Genomic DNA, 23,991 nt, shown 5'->3' on the forward strand with positions numbered 1-23,991 from the left:
TCAAGCCCTGGCAAAATGTTGAAAATCTGGAGCTCAGGATTATCAGAGACAAATCCAGGCTGCTTTGCAGTGTGTATCTGTTACGCTTCAAACAATGGGATATTGCACCTTGGCCGGCAAGGCTGGTTCCCTCTTCCTTCTGTGAGCACACTCCATATATCCTTGATAAGAGGTTGTGTGGTTCTCCTTGTAGTGATGGGCTGTGTGTATTTCCGTTCATCTTTATCAGCTGGGGAGGACATGGGTTTCTCACACAAGTTGTGACCTGCAATGCTTCCAGCATCTCAGTAAATGACACCAGCTGAAACTCAGGCAGAGCTAAGACTGTTTTGTCCCCTGAAGACATTGGATTTTCTCTCTGACAAGAAAGCCTAGATTTGGCAGATGTTATCTTTAGAATAGCAGGAAGTGAGAAACTTGGTTTCATAACTAAATAACAATGAAGTTAGGTTAATGAGGCCACGAATCGTTTGAATGGTACAGCTCTGTGTACATCTGCTGCATACTAAGAAATTCCCAACAGAATTTGCAGTGATTTCAGCAAAAAGCTGACATGAACTAAGTCAGTTTTCTTTGATCTTTGCGTTTCATTTTTGAGTGTGTTTGTTTAAGGTTGGGAAGCTATTGAAGTAATGAAATGAAGATGCAGTAATAGCCCAGGGAAACATGCTTATGCTAGTCTTATTCTGTCTAGCTCAAATAAAATAGCAAGGACATAGCATATTCTATATGTCTGTTCAGTATTAAGCATGAAGTGGTCAATAATACCTATTTTAGCCTCCTGCTTAGGATCCTGTAATAAGTTCTTGCTCTGTCAAATCCATGCCTTCCTCTTCCTCTCTCTTTTTAGTGTTGTGTCTGGGTCTAAATTTGCCAGCTTGCTTCATGGTATGATAATCATGAGATGCTTTGGATTGAGAATTACAAATACAGGGTCTTGGTCTTTTGAAAGAAGACGTTGTCCTTTCAACTCAGAACATTTTGACTTGTTCTCTCATCTTGTGCCTTCCTAGACTTACCTTAGTGACGTGGCTTAAATGAGAAAGACTTGCTTGGCTGTTGTTCCTGTTAGGTGTTTTGTCAATAGAGGTCATTCGGTTTGCTATTCCATCACCTGTAACATTGAATGCCTTTGAAAACATATTTTGCAAGAAAAATATTGAAAAACATGTAAGTATGGGCACATGGGAAGCCAAGCATTTATATGTTTATATTCACGATGAAATACAAATAACTGGGTTTGGGCTTAAACTGCATTGCAGGAAACATTTCACTCATTTTAGGCAAAATTATTTGTGCCTGTCTTTTTATCCATATGAGAGAACTGGCTGCATCCCTGGTAGTGAATAAGTTAACCTACTTAGTGTTTTGAGTGTAGGCAGCATGCAGTTCCGTGAGATTGCAGTGGGCAATGAAGCAGCAGAATTCAATTTGCAGCAGTGACCTAAGAGGGACTATTTTTAGTAATAAAATAGGTCAGGGGATGTGGTAGTACAGACTGATAAATGAACAGTCTTCCCTTTCACTTGTGGGCCTTGTTTTTGTTCTCCAATATAGAAGCTCTGTGATGGGGGAAATGAGATTCAATACTATCACGTGATTAGTGTTAGCGCTTTTCCTGCAATTACTTCACAATAAAAAAATTCTAAGTTTTATTTTAGTGAAGAATATGAGTAACTATTTTGCTTAGGGATTCATGCAAGGCAAAACCAACTGGAGAGCAGGGTGTTTTGAAGACATTGCTCAAAGCTGGTTTTAACACTGCTGGGGATCTTCTGTTGTGGTGTTGTCCATGTGACAAGCAGTTCTTGCTCTCTTTTTCTTTCCACTTTACTAGCTGTTCTTATGTGCTTTTTTAGCTTGTTCCTGTTACCAGTTTGCTTTCTCGGTAGCTTATGCAGATGAGTGCTAGTGTCTTCCTCTCAGGGTGTCAAAAATGAAGCATGGCTTTATTCTGTTACTTTGAGTCTATGAGCACTTGGAGGAAGCTTGCAAAGGATCTGTTCAGCCAGTGCTTGTGACACAGAGCAGTCCAAGTCTCTCTAGTATTGTATTACTTGACCGTTGCATTTCCCCACTCCTTTGGTTTCTCTGAAATTACATTTCAGAGCAAACTCAGAAAGCACCTCTTGCCAGTTTGTGTGCTGACATAAACTATCCTGTTGTTAATTAGCAGTGTGGCAAAGTCCCTATAAGTTCTAGTCACAGTGCAGTCCATGTTGATGCTATATAAACAGCAGAAAAACTGTAGCTTTGGCCCTAAAGCCTTTTTACACCCTGGAAAAAGAATGCTTAGCAGGAAGCAAGCAGTCTCCACTCCTGGCTGTAGCTCAATCGGTATCACTGTGTTACACCATGTAACAAAGTATAGTTGGGGGATGCTCAGGCTGTTGCCGAAGCTATCTCTAGGAGTTAATGAGCCCTAATGAGCCCTGGCGTGATGCACTGGGATGCCCAGTTCTCCTGCTTTGGAACTAAGCTGATGTCTCCCCCAGGGGTGCTTAATGTTGTGTGAATATACACGCCTTTGCTGGTGCTCATTTGTCCATTGCTGCCTTATGCTGTGCTGTGAAGCACAGATATGGTTGTATGACACGAGGGAGCGATGCCCTTAAACTTTTCCTTACTTTCATCTCCTGTTCTAGCAAAATGTGCTTAATATTCTGACCTGACTAGTTAGGATTATGATGAAGTACCATCTAGCAGAGTTTCTATCGTGCTTAAAAATCTTTGGATAATATCACTTTGATATATTTATAAGGAAAGAAAGCTAAACATTGATCACTGGCATAAAAATTGTAAGCTCAGACTGCCCTTGTTCCTTTTTAAGATTGCAAGTTAGTTTTGTCTCCTCCTCTAAGAATAAAAATGGTTAATAAACAGCTAAGTAATTTGCATTTCTAACTCCTGTATTTTTCTACAGAGAAGATGTGTTTCTATATTGTAAATAAGCACTGCATACCTCAGATAACCAATAAAGAGCCATGTCACTTGATAGTTGAAATTAATGTAAAAAAAAAAAAAGACTTCCAATGGGATCAATACAGTGGAGAGATTCTCAGCAACACTTGCAAGAAACTTGAGGGGGCTTTTGATCACGTTCCATAATCAGTGTAATTTAATGTGCTTCTAAGGGACATCTTTTAGTAAAAACACACTATCCTGCACTTTGCTTTTTACAGACAAGGCCAGTGATTTTTTGTTTTTCCTTGTTAACCTGGTTTTGCAAAAGAAAGCTTGACAATATCATTGAATATAAACTCAGTCGTTTGGTCTTTCTGTCTACCGTACTCATTGCAGGAGCTGGGATTTCATAACAATTCACAGTCCATTTGCTGCACACATGTGAGCCAGCTCAGGTGAGCAGAGCACACTGAGCCAGGAGCTCATTTATTAGGCATGCAAGGGGAGAAATCCACAAATACAGCTTCTCTTCTTAAGAGTTTATAACACTACAGTCCACCTTCTGTGGCCAGGGTAGCCATCTTCTCCCACCCTATAGATTACTGGCCTGTCCAGTGTCTGATATGCTATGCTATGTTCCTTAAAGTAAATACCATAAAATAGAAAGATTGTACTCAAAAGGTAACTGGGGCCATCTTTTTGCTATTAGCATTTAATGGTGGTTTTACGTTTAGAGGAAGACTTTTAATCTCCATTAGGAACTAATTTATTTTAATTAATTTTTGAGAACTCCTGCTTTTCTTTATTTCCTTGTGTTTTCTCAGCATGACTGAATCAAAAATCAATTTGTGCCATAATAATAAGTTGGGAAGATGGCTTTCTCTAGTGCGAAACAATTTTTAGTGTAGATATTATTAGTCTGATAGTGTGTAATGTGTTACGGTGCCTTGCTCTGGAATTTATTTTCTGCTTATTGGGGGGTATGGAGGCTGGCAGGGAGAAATGAACTGCAGTATCTGACAATATGACAGTAGAAGGTCTGGTGGGAAAGTCAGTGATTCTGTGACAATGCTCAGTGTCTCTTCAGATAATGAATAATTCCAGCTTCTTTCTGCTATATAGACAGGTGTAAGTAGAGCTTTAAATTTAAGATCATCTCCTTGGCCTTTGTGGTTCCTGTACGCAGGAAACAAAACTGGCTATGCAGTGAGCTTTTTGTGCCCAATATAAAATGGACTGCCTTTGACGGGGGGGTGGGGGGGGTCGTGTATTTCTTTAATCCTGGCATGCATGCCTGCAAACCAGGCTAACTTGAGTGTGGTGGGTTGACCTTGTCTGGCTGCCAGCTGCCCACCTAGCTGCTCTCTGCCTCCCCCTCCTCAGCAGGACTTGGGGAGAAGATGAAAGAGCTCGTGGGTTGAGATACAGATGAGGAGATCACTTGCCAATTACTGTCATGGGCAGTAAACAGACTCAGGGAAAATTTATGTAATGTATTGCCAATATAGAGTTGGATGGTGAGAAACAAGGGCAAAAACTAAACCATCTTCCCCTATCCTTTTTTACCGCAGGCTCAACCTCGTGCCTTCATTCCCAACTCCTTTGCCCAGGGAGGCGCAGGGTGATGGTGAGTGGGGCTGCGGCCAGCCATAACGGTCCCTCCACCCTCCGTTCTCCTCACACCTCCCCCTGCCCTTCCTCCCCTCCAGGCTGGCTGCCGGCAGGGCTGTTTCTCACACTTTGTCCTCGCTGCCTGTGTGGCATTGTGCCCTTTCTGGCGAACGCTCTGGCTGAGGTGCCACCAGCTCCACTGACAGACTGGGCGGTGCCCTGTGGTGGGGCCCCTGTGGAACCGGCTGGAACCGGATGGAGCTGGCTGGCTACTCTCCTCACAGCAGCAGCACAGCAGCCCTGTTGCTGCCAAAACGGGGCACACGTGGCACCTGTGTTAAGCTCTGAGGCACCAGCAACCAAAAGAGGTAAGAGGTACAGCGTCTGAAGCAGCAGTGGAATTATGTGGCAGTAGTTTTTTTAAAACACACCACCAAAAAACACTTGAATAAACACTAGGCTGAGGTATGGGAGAAGTTGATCGTGTTCCTGGTGCTGTCGTTAGTATTTTATTTGACATGAGGCACATGGCCTCCATCATGTGTTCCTTGCTTTTTCATTTGAAAAATTGAGATAATGATACATCATCTCCTTTGGGGGTTGCAGGGGGAAGGATATGTATTCATCAACTCCTAACTTTTAATCTAATCTTTCAGAAGTAAGGTTTTCATGGGAGGTTGCCTGGGCCTGGAGGTGTGCAAAATGAGCTATGTGGTTTGGTCTGACTGTATGCTGTTCAAAAGGAAAAACCTGGCATTTTGTATTCTAGATGCCTTTCCAGCCAAAAAGCCAAGAGTGACAAGACTTTTGTCATGACTCTGAAAATCCCAGGCCTCTTTCAGCTCAAAGACTTCCCAGAACAAGTAGCTCCGAAGTTTGCTTGGACAATGTGATTGTAATGCAGAGGTGGAAAACATAGGATTTTCATACTAGGTATGTCCAAAGCCAGTTTATACTTAAAACAGTCCTTTTTTCCTCTTGCTTTATGTGCATGCACACATATTTGAGCAATGGGGAAGCAGAGGCACAGAAAGAGGATGAGATCTGCCTGTTACCCACTAGTAGTTCAGCTGGAATGCCAGGAATAGAAACCATGTCTCTTGAGTTTGAGGTCGTCACTGACAAAACTTGTCCCTCTACTTCTCCCTTAATTGCTGCTTTTTCAGCTTTTTGTGTAGTGACCGCCTGTGTTCACTGATATGTCCCAGCCCGCTCCATCATAGTATGGTCACAGGGAGGTGGATTTTCAGAAGAGGGTGGAAGCATAGCCCCACAATGTGGCATAAACAATGGATTCTGAGCATTGCTGGTAGTGTGACAGGACCTGCAAAATTAATATGCTAGCTGGAAGTTATGAAATGTATCTCTGTTCTTCCTTTAGGCTCTGATTGTTCTCAGGGCAAAGCGGTCCCTGCAACTTAAGTGTTTCTAGTATTGCATGTCATTCCTAGGTGTATTGCTTAAAGGAGGCAGCCTGTCTAAGAAACAGATGAACAGCATTGTGTGGCTGCGAGGGGTAGCAGACTGTGTCATCCCAGCAAAGTCACTGTGTCCTGAGGGGACCCTCAACAACTGATGTTTTTTTCTGTGCCTAAGCTAAGAAATTCTGTGGTGAACTCCAAGGCAGATACAGGTGGATTTGCTTATACTTAAGGCATTTTGGAGAACAGCTGCACCTAGGATCAGGGCAGGCCATTGTAGATGTGGCAGTTTGGGAAATGGTTTAGTGGGCATGGTGGCATTGGGTTGTCGGTCTTTTCCAGCCTTAATGATTCTATGATTCTACTTACTACGTGGGGAGCAGGCTGTCTGCAACTGTGCAACCATTGCTGTGGTCAAAATATATAGGGCAAATTCTCCTGGAACAGCAAGCTTATTGACTTGCCTAACATAATGTGTTTTACAAAATAATAATTGTTCGGGTTTTCCCCCCACCCCCCATTATATTTCTTCACTTTTAGTTCCTACTGTTCTGCTACAGAGCCAGATGAATTGAGGATGTTAGGGCTTTTTTGAGCAAAAGCAGTACAGGAATCTTCCTGCTTCCCTGCCTACTGCCCTGCTGATCTGCAGAGCCAAACAGAGCTAGCAGCACTCAGGCACAATGCTCCAAGAACCATCCTCCCAGGAGAAGTTTGAATTAGAAAAGGGAGAAGCTATTTTTGTGCATCATCTTAATTGATGACTAGCAGGCGTTTCTCCAGTATTTGCAAAGTTGCCTTGCTGTTATTTAATGTGTATACTTAACTTATGGTTTTTGTTGTGGGTCTGTTGACTTATCTAAGACAGCTGGAAAAATTTTAGTTTCAAAACCTATGTCAGTTAATATCCCAGGTAATACTTTTAAAGAAGCAACGGGGTGCTATGTTTGTATTTAGACCTCATTTTGCTCTCTTGGTGCTCAGATTCACATACCCCTGAGTTTACCTGCTACACATGATTTTATGCTCAGGTACAGATATGTCCCCTTTCTAGTTGAGTTCTTATTTGTGGGCTTCTTGGGGCAGAGAGCATGCATTTATTTTCCTGTATTTGTACAGGGCTTAAAGTGGCAGCGTCCTGGTATATGTTTGGATTTGTAGGTGCTGGCATGCAATACTGATAAATGTTGGGCAGGTGTGGACTAAAGACTTGATTGCAGCAGTGTATGCATGCAGGGGGAAACTACCTTTTGAAACTTTGGCTCAGAAATGGTATATCAATTATGAGAGTACGTGTGCATTTTGTTGCATACAGGGAAGGTTTTGACTATTGTTGAAACTGTTTGGGAGGAGGAAAATTGGAGGAAAATTTATTCCCAGGTTTGGAGGTGACTTGAAAGGATTTATGTCAAATTAAAGATCTTGCTGTGCGGAGACTTCGATTTAACAAGTTCACTCAGGAATCATAGCTGCAATAATTGTAATTGGAGGCAGGGTTTTGATCATGAGTCACCTTGTAGGGGCTCTCCTCTCTGCCCTCCTTGTGAAAGTGGAAATCTGGAAGAGAGGAATTCATGTGACCTTTCATTACCAAGCTGGCACTAGAAATTGGCACTAGCTAGACCCTGCTGTTGGAAAAGGCCCGGAGAATCAGCACAGTCCTTTGTGCTCAGTTGGTGCTAGTTTAGGTCACAGGTGTGTAGAAGTTGTATACAAAGGGAACAAAGCAAGACAATAAACATTTCAGCACGAAGGAGTGTGGTAGAAATGAGAAGGCCAGGGAGTGTCAGGCAGCTTTGTCCTTCAGTGGCCCTCTAGATTTAAAAGTCTCGAGTGGGAGCATTTGTACCGGGAGCTTTGCATTTGTTCGGAGCTTGCAGAGAATCCAGTCTTACTCGGATAACAGTCAGTTTTTGTCTCTCCTACCTAAATTTGATGATGGGTTTCTACGAAGATCACACGTAGCTCCTGCATTGAAGCACGCAGTTGCAAAGTTCAACAGAAGCAGTATCTGGATGTTTCTAATTTTTTTGGTGAAAACTGGAGAAAGATGAGGGACCTGTTGGGGTAGTAGATGAGCTTTGGGGAAAAAGGCACTTGCAACTGAAAGGCAAAGGAAGTTTGACTCTGTTTTTCAGCCTTCAGTCAAGCTGCTGTTTCTTTTCTCAATAGTCTCTTGCTTTGAGCTTTTCCAGAGTTACCGTTTCTTTTAATTTAGTCCATTGTTGCACACAATATTGAATAAGTGAAAATTTTCAAAACATCTTTGACAAAATTTGAAGAAGTTATCCTTGAGTCTCTAACCCAAGGGCCCCATGGATCCCTGATGGAAAGAAAGTGAGAGAGCTTCAGGCAGTGATAACTTCCTGAATGTCTGATACCTGTTTTTACCAAGTTTGACCCACAAAGGGAAGAGCTAGGACCCTTTCTGGAAAGTTAAAGTTATCCATGCACTAATAACTTGCTGAATACTCACAGGCTTTTTTGACCCATAAAGTAAATCTTCTGATATTAATTTCATTCCGAATTAGAAACCTGGAAAAAACAGTATGTTCTTAAGTGGTGTTCTTGAATGACATTTAAATTTTAAACAACATTAAACTATTGTAAATGGTTAGGAATTAAAGAAACATCAATTGGTAATGTAGGCCTTGAGCAAAGTACAATATCAGAAGCACTGAAAAATGTTTCTCTGCATGATTAAGGGAGTCTGGTTTGCTGGTCTGATTTATTGGCTGGCTGAAGGAAATAATTAATTGTGTACGACTACTTTTACTTCTGGGTGGTCATTTTTCATTTCAGATTTCATTACTGGATGAGCTTTTCCAAGGGATGTTCTTACCCAAAATTAAATACATGAAAATATTAGGGAAGCTAAGCCGTCTTTTTTTATGTTGATATTTTTCATACTATGATTTTACAAACTGCAGAAAAATTCACTTAGGCTGCGATAACCTACGTTTTGTCTGCATGTGCTCATTACTTGGACACAAAAATATTTCTTTTTATTGCAATGTATGCCATGTTCTGTGTTGTGTTTTTCAAAACAGTGTGGAGGTAGAAAACTTCCTTATTAATTAGATGATGAATGAGGCACAGAGTTGTTTCTGTAACACTTTAGGTGTATATAAAGCACTCAACATTCAAAGACCATTGTAACTACATTTGTAGAATCAGATGCCTAGATATGCAGAGCAATGAAAGGTAAGGATAGATAACGTTTGTAAGAAGTCAAATGACTTAGGAGAGATCCTGAACATCTTGGCTTGTAGTTTGAACACTGGTTTTTATAGGAAAGACTCATTTCCTGGACGGCTTGCAAACAGTATGGTCTGCAAATACTCCTCTCTTCAAGGATCTTTTTTATGCATGGAGAAGAAGCACTTAAAGAAACATTTAATACCACTGTTGTCTACAGCTAAAGATGCTGTTCCGGGGTATGGCCCACCTCCTGGAAGGCAGCGGAGCAGAACCTCTGTGGCCTTGCTGGTCATTCTGTCCAGGGGGCAGCAGTCCCTGTATGGGCTCTGTGTCCATAAGAACAGTGGTGTGGATATAGCTATTAGGAATTCATTTCATTTCATTCTAAAGTTTGTCCTGAAAGTGGGAAGAAAAGAGAGCATAGAGAAAGTCTCATATGCTTCCTTTTCTTTCTTTGTCCACATCTTCGGCTTGTGTGTCTGCAAGTAGAAGGCAGAAATGTTAAAGACTGTATACAGAGTGCAGACTATGTCATCCCTTCTCTCCCCCTCAGTTTTGGCTTGTGCTGACCCCTGATCCTGTAATTGTGTAGCAGATGGGATGGGTGAATCCCCAAGTCAGCTTTGTGGCAGAAGAGGCTACTGGGATATTTTGACAAATCTGTTCTTGCCTGTGGCCTGTGACACTTCCAATATTACTTCATGTGTTTTCTGTGAGAGCAATCTCTGCCTATGTAATACAAAAAAAAGGTCTTGTGAGGAAAGAAGGTGAATGAGGTAACTCTTACCCTCCCGTAAGCATATGGATGTGACGGGCAGGAGCCTGGGTAGGAAACATTGATCCTGCTAGCTGGCCTGGTTCCGTTCAATGCCAGCAAGTTGTAATTACTAATCTCTCGTGATCCCTCTTACATGGTTTATTTTTTCTCTACTTTCACCCTACTGATATCTATCTGCAATATCAAACTCTCATTTACACCTACTGTCCAAAATTAGAATAAAGGTCCATGCTCCTCTTTGTCAGTCACTCTGTGGACTACTGACTGTAGAGAGAGCTCTCTAGTGAAATATGGTTATTGCTGTATATATGCATGTCTGTGGATAATTTATTGTGCAGAAGAATAAACCATGTAGCAGAAAAGGTGGTATTTGTATGTTGCTTTGTTTCTAAAGCCTTCATATGATGATTTGTAGTATTTATAAACTTTTCAGGTAGATTAAATAAGCTTTATCTTGGTAATCATATACTTAGATAGTAAAACATAGCAAAGACACAAAGGATGAAACTGATCTGAACATAGTTGATAAATACAGTGACAGTTCCATCCGATTTTTATCCAGAGTTTCATCCTGCTCCAGGATCTGTTAAGTGACCTTCACTCCAGAATTTAAGAGGCATACTAATTTGGACAAGGGCAGGAATGACTCTCACTGGTGTGGGGCTAATCAGAGCGAGTTTGAGTCAAACCAGTATTGTCCTCCAGCAAACAGACATATCATGAAAAGTTAGTTACAGCAGATGAGCCTAGCAGTTAGGCCTTGAAGATTGTGAAATTTGGTCTGTTCTGGGTGAGAGGATTAAGGCTGGAAATGTAAAAGCTTTTGGGGAACATATTTAGCATCTATGTGAGTATATATGTGTGTGTGCATATAACTTACACGGATGCATACCTGTACATACTATAAAGAAGGCTCAGATTCACGAGATCTAGGTTTGTTTTTTTTTGTTGTTGTGGTTTTTTGTTTGTTTGTTGTTTGTTTGGTTTTGGTTAGAATTAATTTGGCTTCATTATAGCTGAATACTCTGCTGTTCCTGACTTTCTGTGTCTACCTGAGATGGGATCTTGCAACATACGAGGTCCCTGTCACCCCCTTGATGCTTCTGGCTTGGAGCAATGCTGGAATGTAGCAGCAAGGGGCAGATGTCCCTGCTATTTGCCAGCTGCTGCCTCTTACTCAAGCTTCTGGCTGTTTGTTTGCTGAGAAATGTTTGATTGCTGGTTTGGGGTGAAGGAGAATGATGCTAGTAAGAGAACATGGCTTTCAGTCCAGGGAAGACTGAAGATGAGAAATTAATCATTTTTTGCAGCTCAGTCTTGATACGACCTCACTTGCCCTTAGCAAAAAAAAAGCCCTGTTTAATGCCTGTTATTTTCCACTTTTTTCCTAATGGCTGTCGACCCCCAGAAGGGTATCAGCCACCTTCTTAAGGACTCAAGAACACAGATTTTTATCTCAACTCTAGGCGATGAATTTGTGCAGTGAGGCACTTGACTGCATTAGGGACATCTCTAGAAACTGTAGCATCTTTAAGGAGATCGGATCCTGCAGCCAGAATGTGGTGAGTCAGCACTAAGGATAGCAGAAGTTTAGTTATTACATTCTCTTCACTGCAACTGCAGCACGTCACTACATACATTTTCCTCCTGTTGAGTAGGTTTTGATGTCAGTTGCTTTTTAAAATATTTATTCAGTCAGGATCTGTCTGTAATTTTGGACAGCTTATGAAGCTTTTTTCTTAATATCGTCATACTAGGGGGACTGCAGAAATGGTAAAGATGTAGGCCTTGGCATAATGCCTTGACTTCCAGGTGTGTAATGATGTCAGGAGAGCTGCACCCCCTCAAAGTCAGCACACTGTGAGGAAAAAGATGATATGGAAAAATGGGACAGATTCTCTTCACAACTGCCAAAATCAGTGGCAGAACAGAGCTTTCAAAAATACCTGCCATATAAGGAATAGTTTTGGAGCTCTTGTGGATTGTTTCTGGCTAACTTATCGCCTAATCCAGTGTGAAAAAAAGGAGAGAGACTGGGCTCAACTTCAATTCCTGTGCATTGAGGGGGTAACTTAATGACAGTTTGCTTTGTGTTTGTGGGAGGTAAGCCAAATTTATCATGTGGGATTTTTTTTTTCCCCATTATTTTTATTTATTTGAAGTTACTGCTACGGTCTCTCTTTTTACACTCCAAAATAAGTTAGCACCCTTTATTTAAAACAAAACAAACACACACAAATCTCCTTCTCCACATTGATACATTTTAGAAAGAACTCATATTTCTATTCCTGTTTCTGTTCCTTTCTTCCAATATTCCATTTGTTCAAATAGAAGGAAGTCCCTGGGCAAGCCATGTGTTATGATGGCTTTGCGCTGCTCTTACTGGATTTCTCTGCAGGAAAACTGCTGACACGAGGATCTATCCCTTTGCAGGCAGGTAGGAACACACAAGCCACCTGCTGACTGTGGGCTGGATTCCAGCCAGTGCTGCTCAGTGGTGAGTCCAGGATGGTGACAGTTTACAGGATAAGATGAGAAGGAGATCTGATCTTGTGTTCCCAAAGCTCAGGGCAGAGCTTGCTTCATCTCTGGAACTTAGGCAGAGTAACAGGAAGACCAAAGGGAGGAGGAACAAGGAGAAGTTGAGACCATTACCTAAAATAACCTTCGATTTTTAATTGGTAAAATTGTATGGTGGCAAGAACAAAACGGACTATGAAAAATGAGACTATATTATTAAATAGTCTCTTTGTGGTGACCACTTGTGGGAGTCTCTGCATCTGTACAAACAGGTTTAAAATCTATAAGAAATTTATTTGCAAACTTTAAGGCCAAACAATGGTATGTCCCCAGTCTGGAAGCCCACTCATTCTATGCTCATTTTGGATTTCAGATATTCATGATTGCCTTGCATCTCCAATGTGTAACAGTTAAAGCTCTGTCCTACTGCATGCTTGTAATTTTTAAATTGGAGTTGTAGCACACTTTCAAATGCTTAGGTTATAGGTTCCCATGCAGTTTTCATGAAGAATCCTGTCAATGCTCGAAGGCCTGTTCAGGGTGCTGCCGACAAGTTAGCAGCAACCAGCCAGTACTAACAAAGTTTGCTTTGGAAACACAATGCTGCAACATCTGCCGATGGTAAAGCAGCAATTGATACCACTCAGGAGTCAGAACAGTCAAATAGCTTGCTTAAGAACAAGGAGCTGATGCCTCCTCTACGCAATCAGCTTGATCAAATGGAATAGTTGCTGCCAACAGCAATTAAAAATGAATGGTGAAGATTTAATGCAGTGTGGCCTGCCACTCTGTCCTGCAAGTGTATTGAGGGGAAAGGTGGGAGAGAGGAGACTTGCCTTCAAGTCAGCTGAAATAAGCAACTTGTCTTTGAATTGACAGAAGTTCAACATCTGAGATGTAAGACAGAACAGTAATAATGAAATATCCCAAGTTAACACAGAGCATTAACAATAATGTCTGCTCAGTAATTGCACTCAGTCTCACAATTGATTTTCTTTATGTGAACCTAAATATTTTAACTGTATCATTTCATTTTCCTACCAATCTTGAATCTTGAAACTTAGCAGTTTTCTACTCCTACACACAACCTCTTGCGAGATTAACGGCCACAACATATTGATCATCAACATCTTATTGGGACTTGCCTCTTCTCTCTTGTTGAGCTGCTCCTTCTTGGGCAGCTTCCATCGGGTTCATCCAGCAAGTTAATGGTCTGAGAACCCAGTGCAAGCTCCTAGATAAACTTCCTAGGCTTTTACAGATCTCAAGTCGTTATCTAATATGACTGAATGTTGCTGTATCTCCAAGACCAAATAAGCCTCCTTAATTGAAGATAATGTCTTTATTGAAGATAATGTCTTTGACTGAATGAGAACAACAAGAAAACTAAATAATGACTCACACTAACATTACAAGTAGCTCCCAGTTTACAAGCTGCATTTGGCTTGCTTTATTTTTTCATCAGGTCACTGTTCTCAGAAGTGACTAACAGTTTTGGGAATCCCTCAGTTTTTGTTTACAGGAATTGGTAATGGGCAATGAAGGTGCCTGATTTCAGAGGGCAGGAGGGGCCTGTCCTAAAGATGTAATCCTTTAATGAGTCTCCAATTGAGCACCAAGAAGAGCTAGTTAATTTTTTTAATGCTCGCTTGACCCTAGCTGCATCTAATTGTGAACTCAAATCAGGTAGTTGTGTATTGTCTGTCATGCACATATGTGGATCAACACAAGTCATATCTCTGCATGCATGTAGACCACTGAACCATCACACTTTCTCATGGACATGAACTTTTTTATTAAGCATTTCTAGCTTACTGTATTGTAGTTCCCTTTCCTGTGTTTAGTTAAGGTGTTTCTGTTTTCAAAGACAGTAGTGAAGATAGAGAGGTTTGTGCTTCTGTTATATAAATTGCATGGTTTCCACTCCCAATGTGGCTTGCTTACTAATATTACACACTTGGAGGACAATAGCTTTTCTTCCTTTCAGTTGTTAGTTTCACGGACCAATGTAATTGGTGATTTTATAGGTGAGGTAATATTTTAAATGGCCCATAAAGTGATAACATTTATGATTTTCCAGCATATGAATCCCCCTTTTCTGGTTTTCATTTTGGAATGGTACTTGTGTTTGCAAACCCTTAGTTGCCAACTTTGGTTGCAGGATTTGTATAAATGTTTAGTGTACTTCTCTGGGTACTTCAGTGTGAAGTCTTAACTTTTTCTAGCTCGGATGTAAAACAGTTTAGTCATGTGGAAAAAAATATGCCCCTTGTTATCTTGGCCACTGTCTGTGGGCCTCATCATGGTTCTGTGTGTACATAGCAGCTGTGAGTTGGTAAGATGTTCGTGACTGATCTGTTGAAAAATAGGAATATTGTAGAATTATGTTTTGTCTAGATTCAAGGAACAAATCTTCCACTTGAAAATAATCTGCGTATGTAAAGAAATACTTCCCTTAAAATCTAAACGCAAGCTTAAATGTGTCTGAAATAAGGAAGCTAGCAAACAAGGTTGACAAGAGGTTCAGAGTGCGTGGAGGTCACAGAAGCCAGATCTTAGTTTTGTAAAGACTTCTTTAAACTGCTGAAAGGAAAAAGTAGGAGCATGATTGTTTTTATAGAATCCCTTTGTAAAAGAGACTTCTTTTTTGTAACTGATTCTGACACACATTCAAAGTCAAACTTGCTATCTCAAGCTCATGGCAGAACAAAGGCCAACAGAAGTAATTACTATATTCTTGAGATTCAAGTCTTGGAGAAATTGCCAAAGTTAGCAAGGGCAGTGATTTAATTGCTTGCAAAGGTTATAGGTGCATTTGCTTCTCTGATTGGAAGGCTGGAATTCAATTTAGAGTGATGCAGGATGTTACCTTGCAAAACGCTTAGTGCAGATTACTGATAGGCATGTAAGGATATGTGGTCTTCCTAGCACTGCTCAGAAGGAAAGGAGCCCACAAACAGTCTACCTGCCTGTAAGTGGGGAATGAAAGTTCAGCATGTTGGCTGCAAAATGTAGGTGTTCAGGTAGAAATAAGCCTGCCAGGAAGAGGGCAGTATGGTTGTATTTTACCACACCTTACAATAATATTTGATGGTAATCACCCTAGCTAAATCTTTCAGCTATAAAAGACAAAACATTTCTCAATTTTAAGGGACTCATGCAGGAAACAAATGGGAATGGTGATGGAGGAGTATGGAAGTCCTTCCCACTCCAGCTTATTGGCCACTGGGAGGGCAGCATGAGGCCTTGGGGCAGGAGTGTGTTGTGGTGTAGGGGTCAGATGAGCAGATTGTTACCTTATCAGCCAGCCTTGATTGTATGCTAGCTCCCGAGCAGAGCTACTTACATGTGGGACTTGCGAGTGTGGCCCTGGCTTCCAGCGCAAGGCAAGGAAGGGTGTGCTAACTGCTGTGCAGGTTGGTGAGCATGAAGGTCACAGGGCAGAGCCCATGCTCCAGGTGCTGTCTGATGAGCAGGCAAGGGTAGAAAGCAGTCCTGGTATGCGCCATAGCAGGGATTTCAAGGCATTGTCAGGATGAAGTATAGAATAACAGGGGAGGTGCCCAGTAACACCAGACACTGCCAATGCCATTTCTTCCTGTGTTTTGTGGTGGGTTTTTTTTTTTTTCTTTTTTCTTTTTTCTTTTTTTTTTTTTTCTTTTCCAGAGGTCTGGAGAGTTCTGGTTTATGCCCCAAGCCCCAGAATCCTAGAGAGGATCCCAGCTGTTGCTAGGGTTGAATGAAGTTGAAGGACTAGGACATTTAGTGTCTCTCACTGTTCAGATTCTGAGATGATGGTATCTGTATTTAGCAGAGTCCTCTCTTCAGTTACAGCTTTAATTTCTGGTTTTCAGTTTTTCTCTGTGCTGTCCATGTTAAATTTCCCTTGCCCTTGAAGAAACAAGAAACAATTTCTTGAATGACTTACCGTTTTTTTGTCCTTCTTTGGAAAGGTTATCATTTCCCATTAACTCTCTCAAGCTGGCTTCTGGCTTTTATGCATGGCACTTTGCTAGATGGCTCTAAATTTTTTACAAGACCACCACTGTTCTCTGTGAGCCAGAAAAGTGTAAATAACTATGCATACAGCAGACCTTTCCAAAGATTCTCTGCTAACCTCTGACTTGACAGGTTGTCTTTTTTTCTGTTACCATCAATTTTACCTTTTATGTTTTGCTTATCTGCTTTCAAATTTTGTTTGGAGTCTATTGTGGTTTAACCCTATCTGGCAACTAAGCACCACGCAGCCGCTTGCTCACTCCCCCACAGTGGGATGGGGGAGAGAATTGGAAGAGTGGAAGTGAGAAAACTCATGGGTTGAGATAAAGACAGTTTAATAAGTAAAGCAAAAGCCGCAGATGCAAGTAAGGCAAAACAAGGAATTCATTCACCACTTCCCATCAGCAAGCAGGTGTTCAGCCACCTCCAGGAAAGCAGGGCTACATCATGTGTAATGGTTGCTTGGGAAGACAAATGCTGTAACTCTGAATGTCCCCCCACCCCTTCCTCCTTCTTCCCCCAGCTTTGTATACTGAGCATGATGTCATATGGTATGGAATATCCCTTTGGTCAGTTGGGGTCAGCTGTCCCAGCTGTGTCCCCTCACAGCTTCCCATGCACCCCTCGCCTTGACTGCTTAGCAACAACTGAAAACATGAGTACGTTATCAACATTATTTTCATCCCAAATCCAAAACATAGCCTCATACTAGCTTCTGTGAAGAAAATTAACTCTATCCCAGCTGCAACCAGGACAGACCCTCCCATTTCCCCCTTAGAAATCTGATGCACCTAGACAATGCTAAACAAGGAAATACCTGAGCTGTAATTGCCTGTATTTAGAAATACGGTTGCATGTATCAAATTCAAGCAACCCTACTTTCTCTGGTATTTTTCCTTCCCTTCTTCTGTCTCTTCAGATTTGCTATCATCAGGAGTTTTTAAAATATATTCACTTTTCAGGCTTAAATATAAACTAAGATTAACTACCATTTAATTAAGATAATATCATCAGTATAATTAAACTTCCTAAGATGGAACAACTAAGCCCTTGTGATTTACAGCCTGTGCCTTGTGATTTTCTGTTCTGTGCTGGATAGCTGTGTGTGAGTGACATCAGCGTTGAGATGGCGCACTGCTAAATGCCATGTCTGATCACGGTGTGACCACCAACCTGGCTCATTGGTGGGAGAGATGTGGGGTTGGCTGAGGCTGAAGCCTCACAAAGGCAGAGGTGATGCTGGCAGAGGCAAGCACCTTCAAGAGTCTGCAAGACTCCTTTTATTAAGTATATGCACCAAGACCTGACTGGTGTGTAATGAGCTGTGTTTTGGGATTTCTTGTGGATGCAATGTTTTTGCCTAGGAGCACACAGGAACAACATCCTCTGACCACCCCAGGTGGCTAGGAGACTGCCCTGCCATTGATGTCCTCGTCACCTTTCAGCTGTAGTGCAAGTGGTGGGACGTAGCACGGTATGGAACTGGCCATGCACAGGAGCTGCTGGCTGCCGACAGCATACCGCAGCCCTTCCAGGGCAGCTCACCGGGCTTGCCTGTTGGTCTCTGCATTACAGTCCCACAGCATTCTGAAGTGGATTTGAGGGGTTAAGTGTTATCTCAGGCCTGTTCGAGTGTGGGAGAGTGCTTTAGAACATAGGAATGGGAGTCAGGGTGAGCATCTCCGCATCTCTCCGACGCAAGAGAATTTTCCATAGCTGGGGTAAAACTTGGCTGCATGGGAAATGGCGCTTTTCTGGGGCTACCATAAGCTCTGAGCTAAAGACTCATAAATGTCATTTTTTCTCCACTCTGGCTGTCAAAAAAAAAAAAAAAAAAGGCGCCATGTATTTTAGCTGTGTTGCTTTCCTAAGCTCCTAAAAAGCATTTTGGATACCTCCATTTTGAGGTCAGTAAGGTAACCTACACAGGAGAAAACAGAACAACTTTGTATGCATTCCACAGAGATTTGCTCCTGGCAACCTTTGAAACCACTTAATAAAAAAAAATATTTCTGCATTTGAAACTAATTGTATTGGAAACAGACTTTGGTTAGTAAATGTGTTTTTATGAGGACAAGCTGATTAATACTTTTCTTTCTACTTCATAATCTATGCAGATGAAAATTACTCTTAACCTTTCTATGAAGTTCTTGTAGAAATCTTTTCTGGTCAGATAAAGTAATTTCTTTCAAAAGTAAGAGTAAATTTAGTCAGTGGCTTAAAAATTAATATTTTATTCTTGAATAAAATGTTGCACAAGGGAATGAAAAAACAAGATCTGTAAGAATTTTTTTGCTAAACAAATACTATGGCTAAGGATTTGTTGATTGAAAACTTCTGTATTTTAAATCCAGAATATGCATTCAAATACATTAGCCATAGAAGAAATGGTTAGACAGATGGATGTTTAGTGTATGTGGATTGGATTTTTCTGGAGTTCTTGATTTAGCAGATGTACAGATAAAGTCTGTAAGATAACAGTGCTGAGCCAAGGCAAAGTTGCTGAGTACAGTGCTTTTTTTTTTAAACTTATGACTCATGGGTGAATCTAAGCTAGAGCTATATTTAATATTAATATGAAATTCAAAAGATGGCTTTTGTGGCAGGTGCTGGAAATATGGCTTTGGATAATCTTAAACCAGGCTTTTCTTTCCTCCTAGTTTTCTGGACATTCAAATAAAATCACGTTTTGCAGTGGAAGGGAAACTTTAAAACAAACAAAATTGTTATAGTGTACCATATTTTTGGCATGCCTGTATGTAATCAACAACCTTATGCATTTTGCTGTGTTTGCCTCATCATACGTAATTCCCACTAGTTCTTCTGTATTCAGTGCCAGTTAGGAGTTTTAGCTTGTGTTTCCAAATGCTCAGCATCTTTTTTGTTCTTCCACTGGACAGGTCCCCCTGCTTAGGTGCTGTGTAAACACTTTAGCTCTCTGCACTGATCTGTCCTCAGCAGCCTGCAATGCCATGCCCTGAGAGACACTGAATGCATGAGAGTTCCCTTGTTTGCACTACACCTATCTGTCTAGCTATTTGTAAAGCACTCCTAACTGAGTACAGACAGTGCTACTCTGTGTTGTGTTCAGCTGTGTTTGTTCTAGATAATACTAATACTGCTGCACACTTGCTCTTTGTAGGAAAAGAGTAGAAATTCAGGAAAAGAATAGAAATTCCATCAGCAGATCTTGAAGTTAACTGAGTGGTACCTGGACTGGGCGGTAATTATTCTGAGGAAGCTCTTCTGCTCCAGCTCTTTTCATTACTGGGGAAGTAAAATGGAGGAGGGTGTAATGGAAGGTTTTTATTAAGATTCTTGTTTGGAGCTTGCATGTAAAGATGCAGTTTTAGCTGTTTGGAATAATTAACTACCAAAACATAGCTGTGATATTTGTAGTTAAGGAACTGTGACCTGATAGCTGCCTTTTTTTTTTTTTTTATTGCCCCCCTTCCATTAGGAAGCTAATCTCAGCAGCTAAGCTAAACCAAGGCCGGGACTGAAACCCTAACTGTTCTGCAGCTTTTTCAGTACAATCCATTCACCCAAGACCTGGTGAACTGCTTAAATAATCCTGGTGCATTCTGGAATTTGCTGTGCAGGCTCCATTGGTGCCTTTGAGGAGGTGATGAGGTCTGTAATGTTTCCAGAGCTCTGCCAATGCAGTCAGCATAATGGCTTTATTGAAGTCATTCGGGTACCTGAGCAGAGCTGTTTCCAAGCCGGTGTAAGCAGACTTCAAGGACAGAATATGAGCATATCCTGAGTCCTTGTAAACAGTGAGTTGAGCTAGTAACTACTAACAGCAAGTTTTGGTTTGTTTGGGTTTTTTTTTAATGTATTTTTTTGCAGCAAAAGGCTGCGACTCCCTCCCTCCCCAAGTCCTGTGAGAAGAGGTGGGAGGTATTGATGCCTTCCTGCAGTCCCTGTAAAAGGTAGGCTTCATCTGCGAGCACCTCAGGCTGCCACAGTGTGTGTTGGTGCCTAATGCATTTGGCATAGCCTAGGAGTAGGGAGGGTATTTAAGCGCCACAGTTTGCTTCACACCAAGGGCTGGTTCTGAGACAGGGAGGTATGAAGGGAGTAGAGAGCTCTCTGTGAAGATGCTTCCTCAGGCTAAACAAATGTTATCCTGTGTACTTCACAGCTGAGGCTTAAAATAGAGGTAATAAATCAATACATGTTGTGTTTTGTTTTTAAGCTGGTCTTCAGTCTCCAGATTGGTTTTTAAGTATCTTGTTGCTATGGAGAAAGAACAACTCTCCTATGCAGTGGGTGCAGAGAGCAGCACTCCTTGCAGCATGGTGCTGTGCTGCCTCTTCATCCTGCAGCTTTTTTTCCCAAGGAAATACGGCTGTTACTGGTATGCTGCAGTTTGATCTTGTCTGTACTTGTGATTGATTTCCTCCCCCTTTTCCCTCTTGCCCTTTATGAATGCCTTTTCACCATCTCTGATCTTATCTTTATCTCCGCTGCCTTTTTTCTCAATGAGAGCTCCCTTCACTTCCACATGAAAATTAGACTGTTAGCAAAGCCTTATCTTCTCTCTCCCAGATACTTTCTTTTCTGTATTTGTGGTCAGTGAGAGATACCAGATTTGCAGTAGGCACAGGAAAGTGTTCTGCTACCAATACATCTGTTTCTCTCTCTTCATTATTTTTTTAAAGTAAACGATCCTGGACTCTGGTACTACATATACAGCAGAGACAAAGGGTGTTTCTGGAGATTGCAGCAACGTTATACATCTGCTGGTGAGTCCTTACTCATGCATCCAGGCATGTCAAGAGCCGTACATGTCTCTTGTTCATGTAACTGTTAACGTGTTGTTTCCCTCATCTCAGGCTCAGTTCCCAGCCAATGCGGGCTGCAATGCAGTTTGCTCTCAGGTCATCTCTTCAATGATGAGATGATGTCTGTGCTTGGGGGAGCAAGGAGAAAGGCCAGGCCAATGCAGTGGCAGGGAATACAAATGTACAGACTGATGTACCCCACTGTCCTTGAATATCAAGGGAAGCAGCAGGCTTTTTCAGTGCTGCCGTGTCAGAGCCGTGGAGCTGCAGATTCATATTAATTTCTGAGGCTGAATTACTGAGTGCTTTTGTTTGTACTCTTTTCCTCCCCTGCTGCTAACTGCAAGACCAGTTAGGAAAAAGAGAATGGTGTTTTAATTGGTGATACACAAATGAGCAGGTAGAACTTGGAATGAACCAGAGGAAATGCTGTGAAAGCAAATTCACCTCTTTTGTTGGTGGCTCCTTGATAGCTAGAGATTGTTCCAGTTATTTTGAAAGGGCTCAGCTCCCACTGGAGCTCTGAAGTGAACAGGTAATTTTTTCAAGGCCGTCTGCTGAGCTTCTGGGTGCTGCTCATTTCTGGAGACATCTGAAATGTAAAAATCTTGTTACCTACTTGTTTGTCAATGAGAATGCCATGTGCATAGCGGATTGACCCCAATTTTTCTCGTTTTCCCTTTAATTTACTATATTAAATTGAATCTGTCTCTGTTTTCTGAATTATATCTGATCCCCTGCAGCGTGAAGAAAGCCTGCTCATCTGCTGCTGCTCTTAGCTGATATTATGTTGTTAAACTTCCGCTTGCTTGTTGTCAGTCCTGTGTGTGTCTGTTTCTAGTCAGGGAGGTCAAATTGTGAAGCTGCTCTGGCTGCCCCTAATACTTAAGTGCCTGTATTTGTCTGCCTACCCTTGGGTTGTCTTATCTCCTTTGGGTTTGGCCATCTCAGATTATGTTTCTTTGTGCTCTTTGTGTAGCCCCAAAAGCAGCTCCAAGATCAAGGCTCAGATTTACCTTAGAAAGGAAAGTTAGGGGAACAGCACGAATGGCTGGAGGGCAGGCCAGTGCACAAGCCAGTGAAAGATCTCATGGGGCACACTGGAGAAACATGACACTGTTCCCATAGTGGTCTCCACCTGAAGTGCAGTGGCTTTCTTGCTGCATTAATATGAAAATGGATTCTGAATTACTAATCATCAGCTCTTGCCATCATTATTCAGTTACATTCTACTGATGGCTATTGGGCAGGACAGTGTCTGGTATTCCTGGCAGGGGTCCTTTTGATACTAACAGAAGAGAAATAGTATTAGTACTCTTCTGCTATGACCTTTAGGTCACAAGAAATCAACAGTGCATGAGCTGTCTGCTATCATGGTCTGCGTAGGAGCTGAGAGCTCAGTGATCAAAATGTAAAACATCTTGGATGCAGAACAATCCTGGAGGCTTTTCCAGGAGGCTTTTCCAGGATTCTCTACTTATGTCTCCATGCTGACACTTCTGCAAGTTGCTGGGCTACTTTTTTTGGGAAACAAGGTTCTCATTACTGAAATGGTTACATTCAGTGATATCTCCAAAGAGCAGAACTGCTAAACAGCTCTTTATACAAGGCTGGACAGGGAGAAGGGAAGAGTACAGCTGTCAAGTAGTACTTGCTAGAAAATGAACTGCATGCCTAGGAAAATTTTCATTCTACATTTATGAGCAGATTTAAGTTCTCCAGAACTAGCCTTAGAAAAAAGAGGTATGTATACATAGCATAAAAATAATTGGTATATTTCTGTAAAAACAGAAATCTGGTTATCTGCTGAAAGGAGTTATGGAATGCAAATGCTACATCATCTCTGCTGGCAAGATCAATCCAAGCATGAGGATGGAGGTTGTCAGGCCCTCTTGTTCCTGGGAAACAAATTGATGTGATAGGATATCCAAGTAGAAACATAAAATGTCACAAATAATGCAGATGTGAAGACTTTCTAGTTTAAGATAAATAAGGTTTGATAAATCCATATTTTGATTTAAACCTCTTTTTTTTTTGTGTAGGTGTGTATGTATAGAGGAGTGAGCAGGTTATCCCTTTTGACTTTGTTCTTCCCATTTGAGATAACAGAAACTTTTGTTACTGTGTTTCGCAGGTGCCAGTCCCAAGTCCTTCACTGGGACTACGTATGCTATGATCATGTGTGGGCAGGTTGGTCATAAGAGATTCTTTTCTCGTAAGGTCAGAGCTTGAGCAATGTGGTCATGAATGGCCTGCTGTGTTGTTTAAGCCCTTAGGGGCATGGACATGGTACCAAGGCAGAGCTTCCCCACACATGTACATAGGCCAGTTAAGCTGGAGAAAGCAAACTGCATCCTACCATACAGCAAAGTTTTGGATTGTTCTGCCATGACAGCCCAGGAGACAATCCCTTTGGCCATTCAAAATGGTTCCCAAGTAACTTAACAATTAGTTGCTGTACTGAATAAAGGGCAAATGGCTTGTTTTGACAAGGGGTATAGCCTTTGTTTCTATGTTTGGGGTTTTTTTTTTCATTTCTCTCAACATAAACTTTTTTGCAAACACACGCAAAAACATTTGTGGACTTGAAAGTTTGTAAAATTGCAATTGTCTAGCAAATTTTTTGCAACGTGAGCTGCTGCAGCAGTTTCATCATCACTGGGAAGCCTGTAATTGGGAAAACGAAGAGAAGGAAAAGACCTTCAAGGACTATCTTTTAGTGATTCGTTGCTGGTACATTTTGAGGCCATAACCTGATGGCTCAGAA

The 23,991-nt window shown here is 41.6% G+C and overlaps 1 protein-coding gene across 1 annotated transcript in view; it reads left to right on the plus strand.

Annotated features, from left to right (window-relative positions):
• Positions 1 to 23,991, plus strand: part of SERGEF (secretion regulating guanine nucleotide exchange factor) — a gene marked incomplete at its 3' end in the record, with an annotated part of 162,482 nt that overhangs the window by 115,425 nt on the left and 23,066 nt on the right. The gene's annotated exons all lie outside the window — the stretch shown is intronic.

This window comes from Phaethon aethereus (assembly GCF_964289735.1).
Source record: "Phaethon aethereus genome assembly, chromosome: 5".
Taxonomy (NCBI): Eukaryota; Metazoa; Chordata; class Aves; order Phaethontiformes; family Phaethontidae; genus Phaethon; species Phaethon aethereus.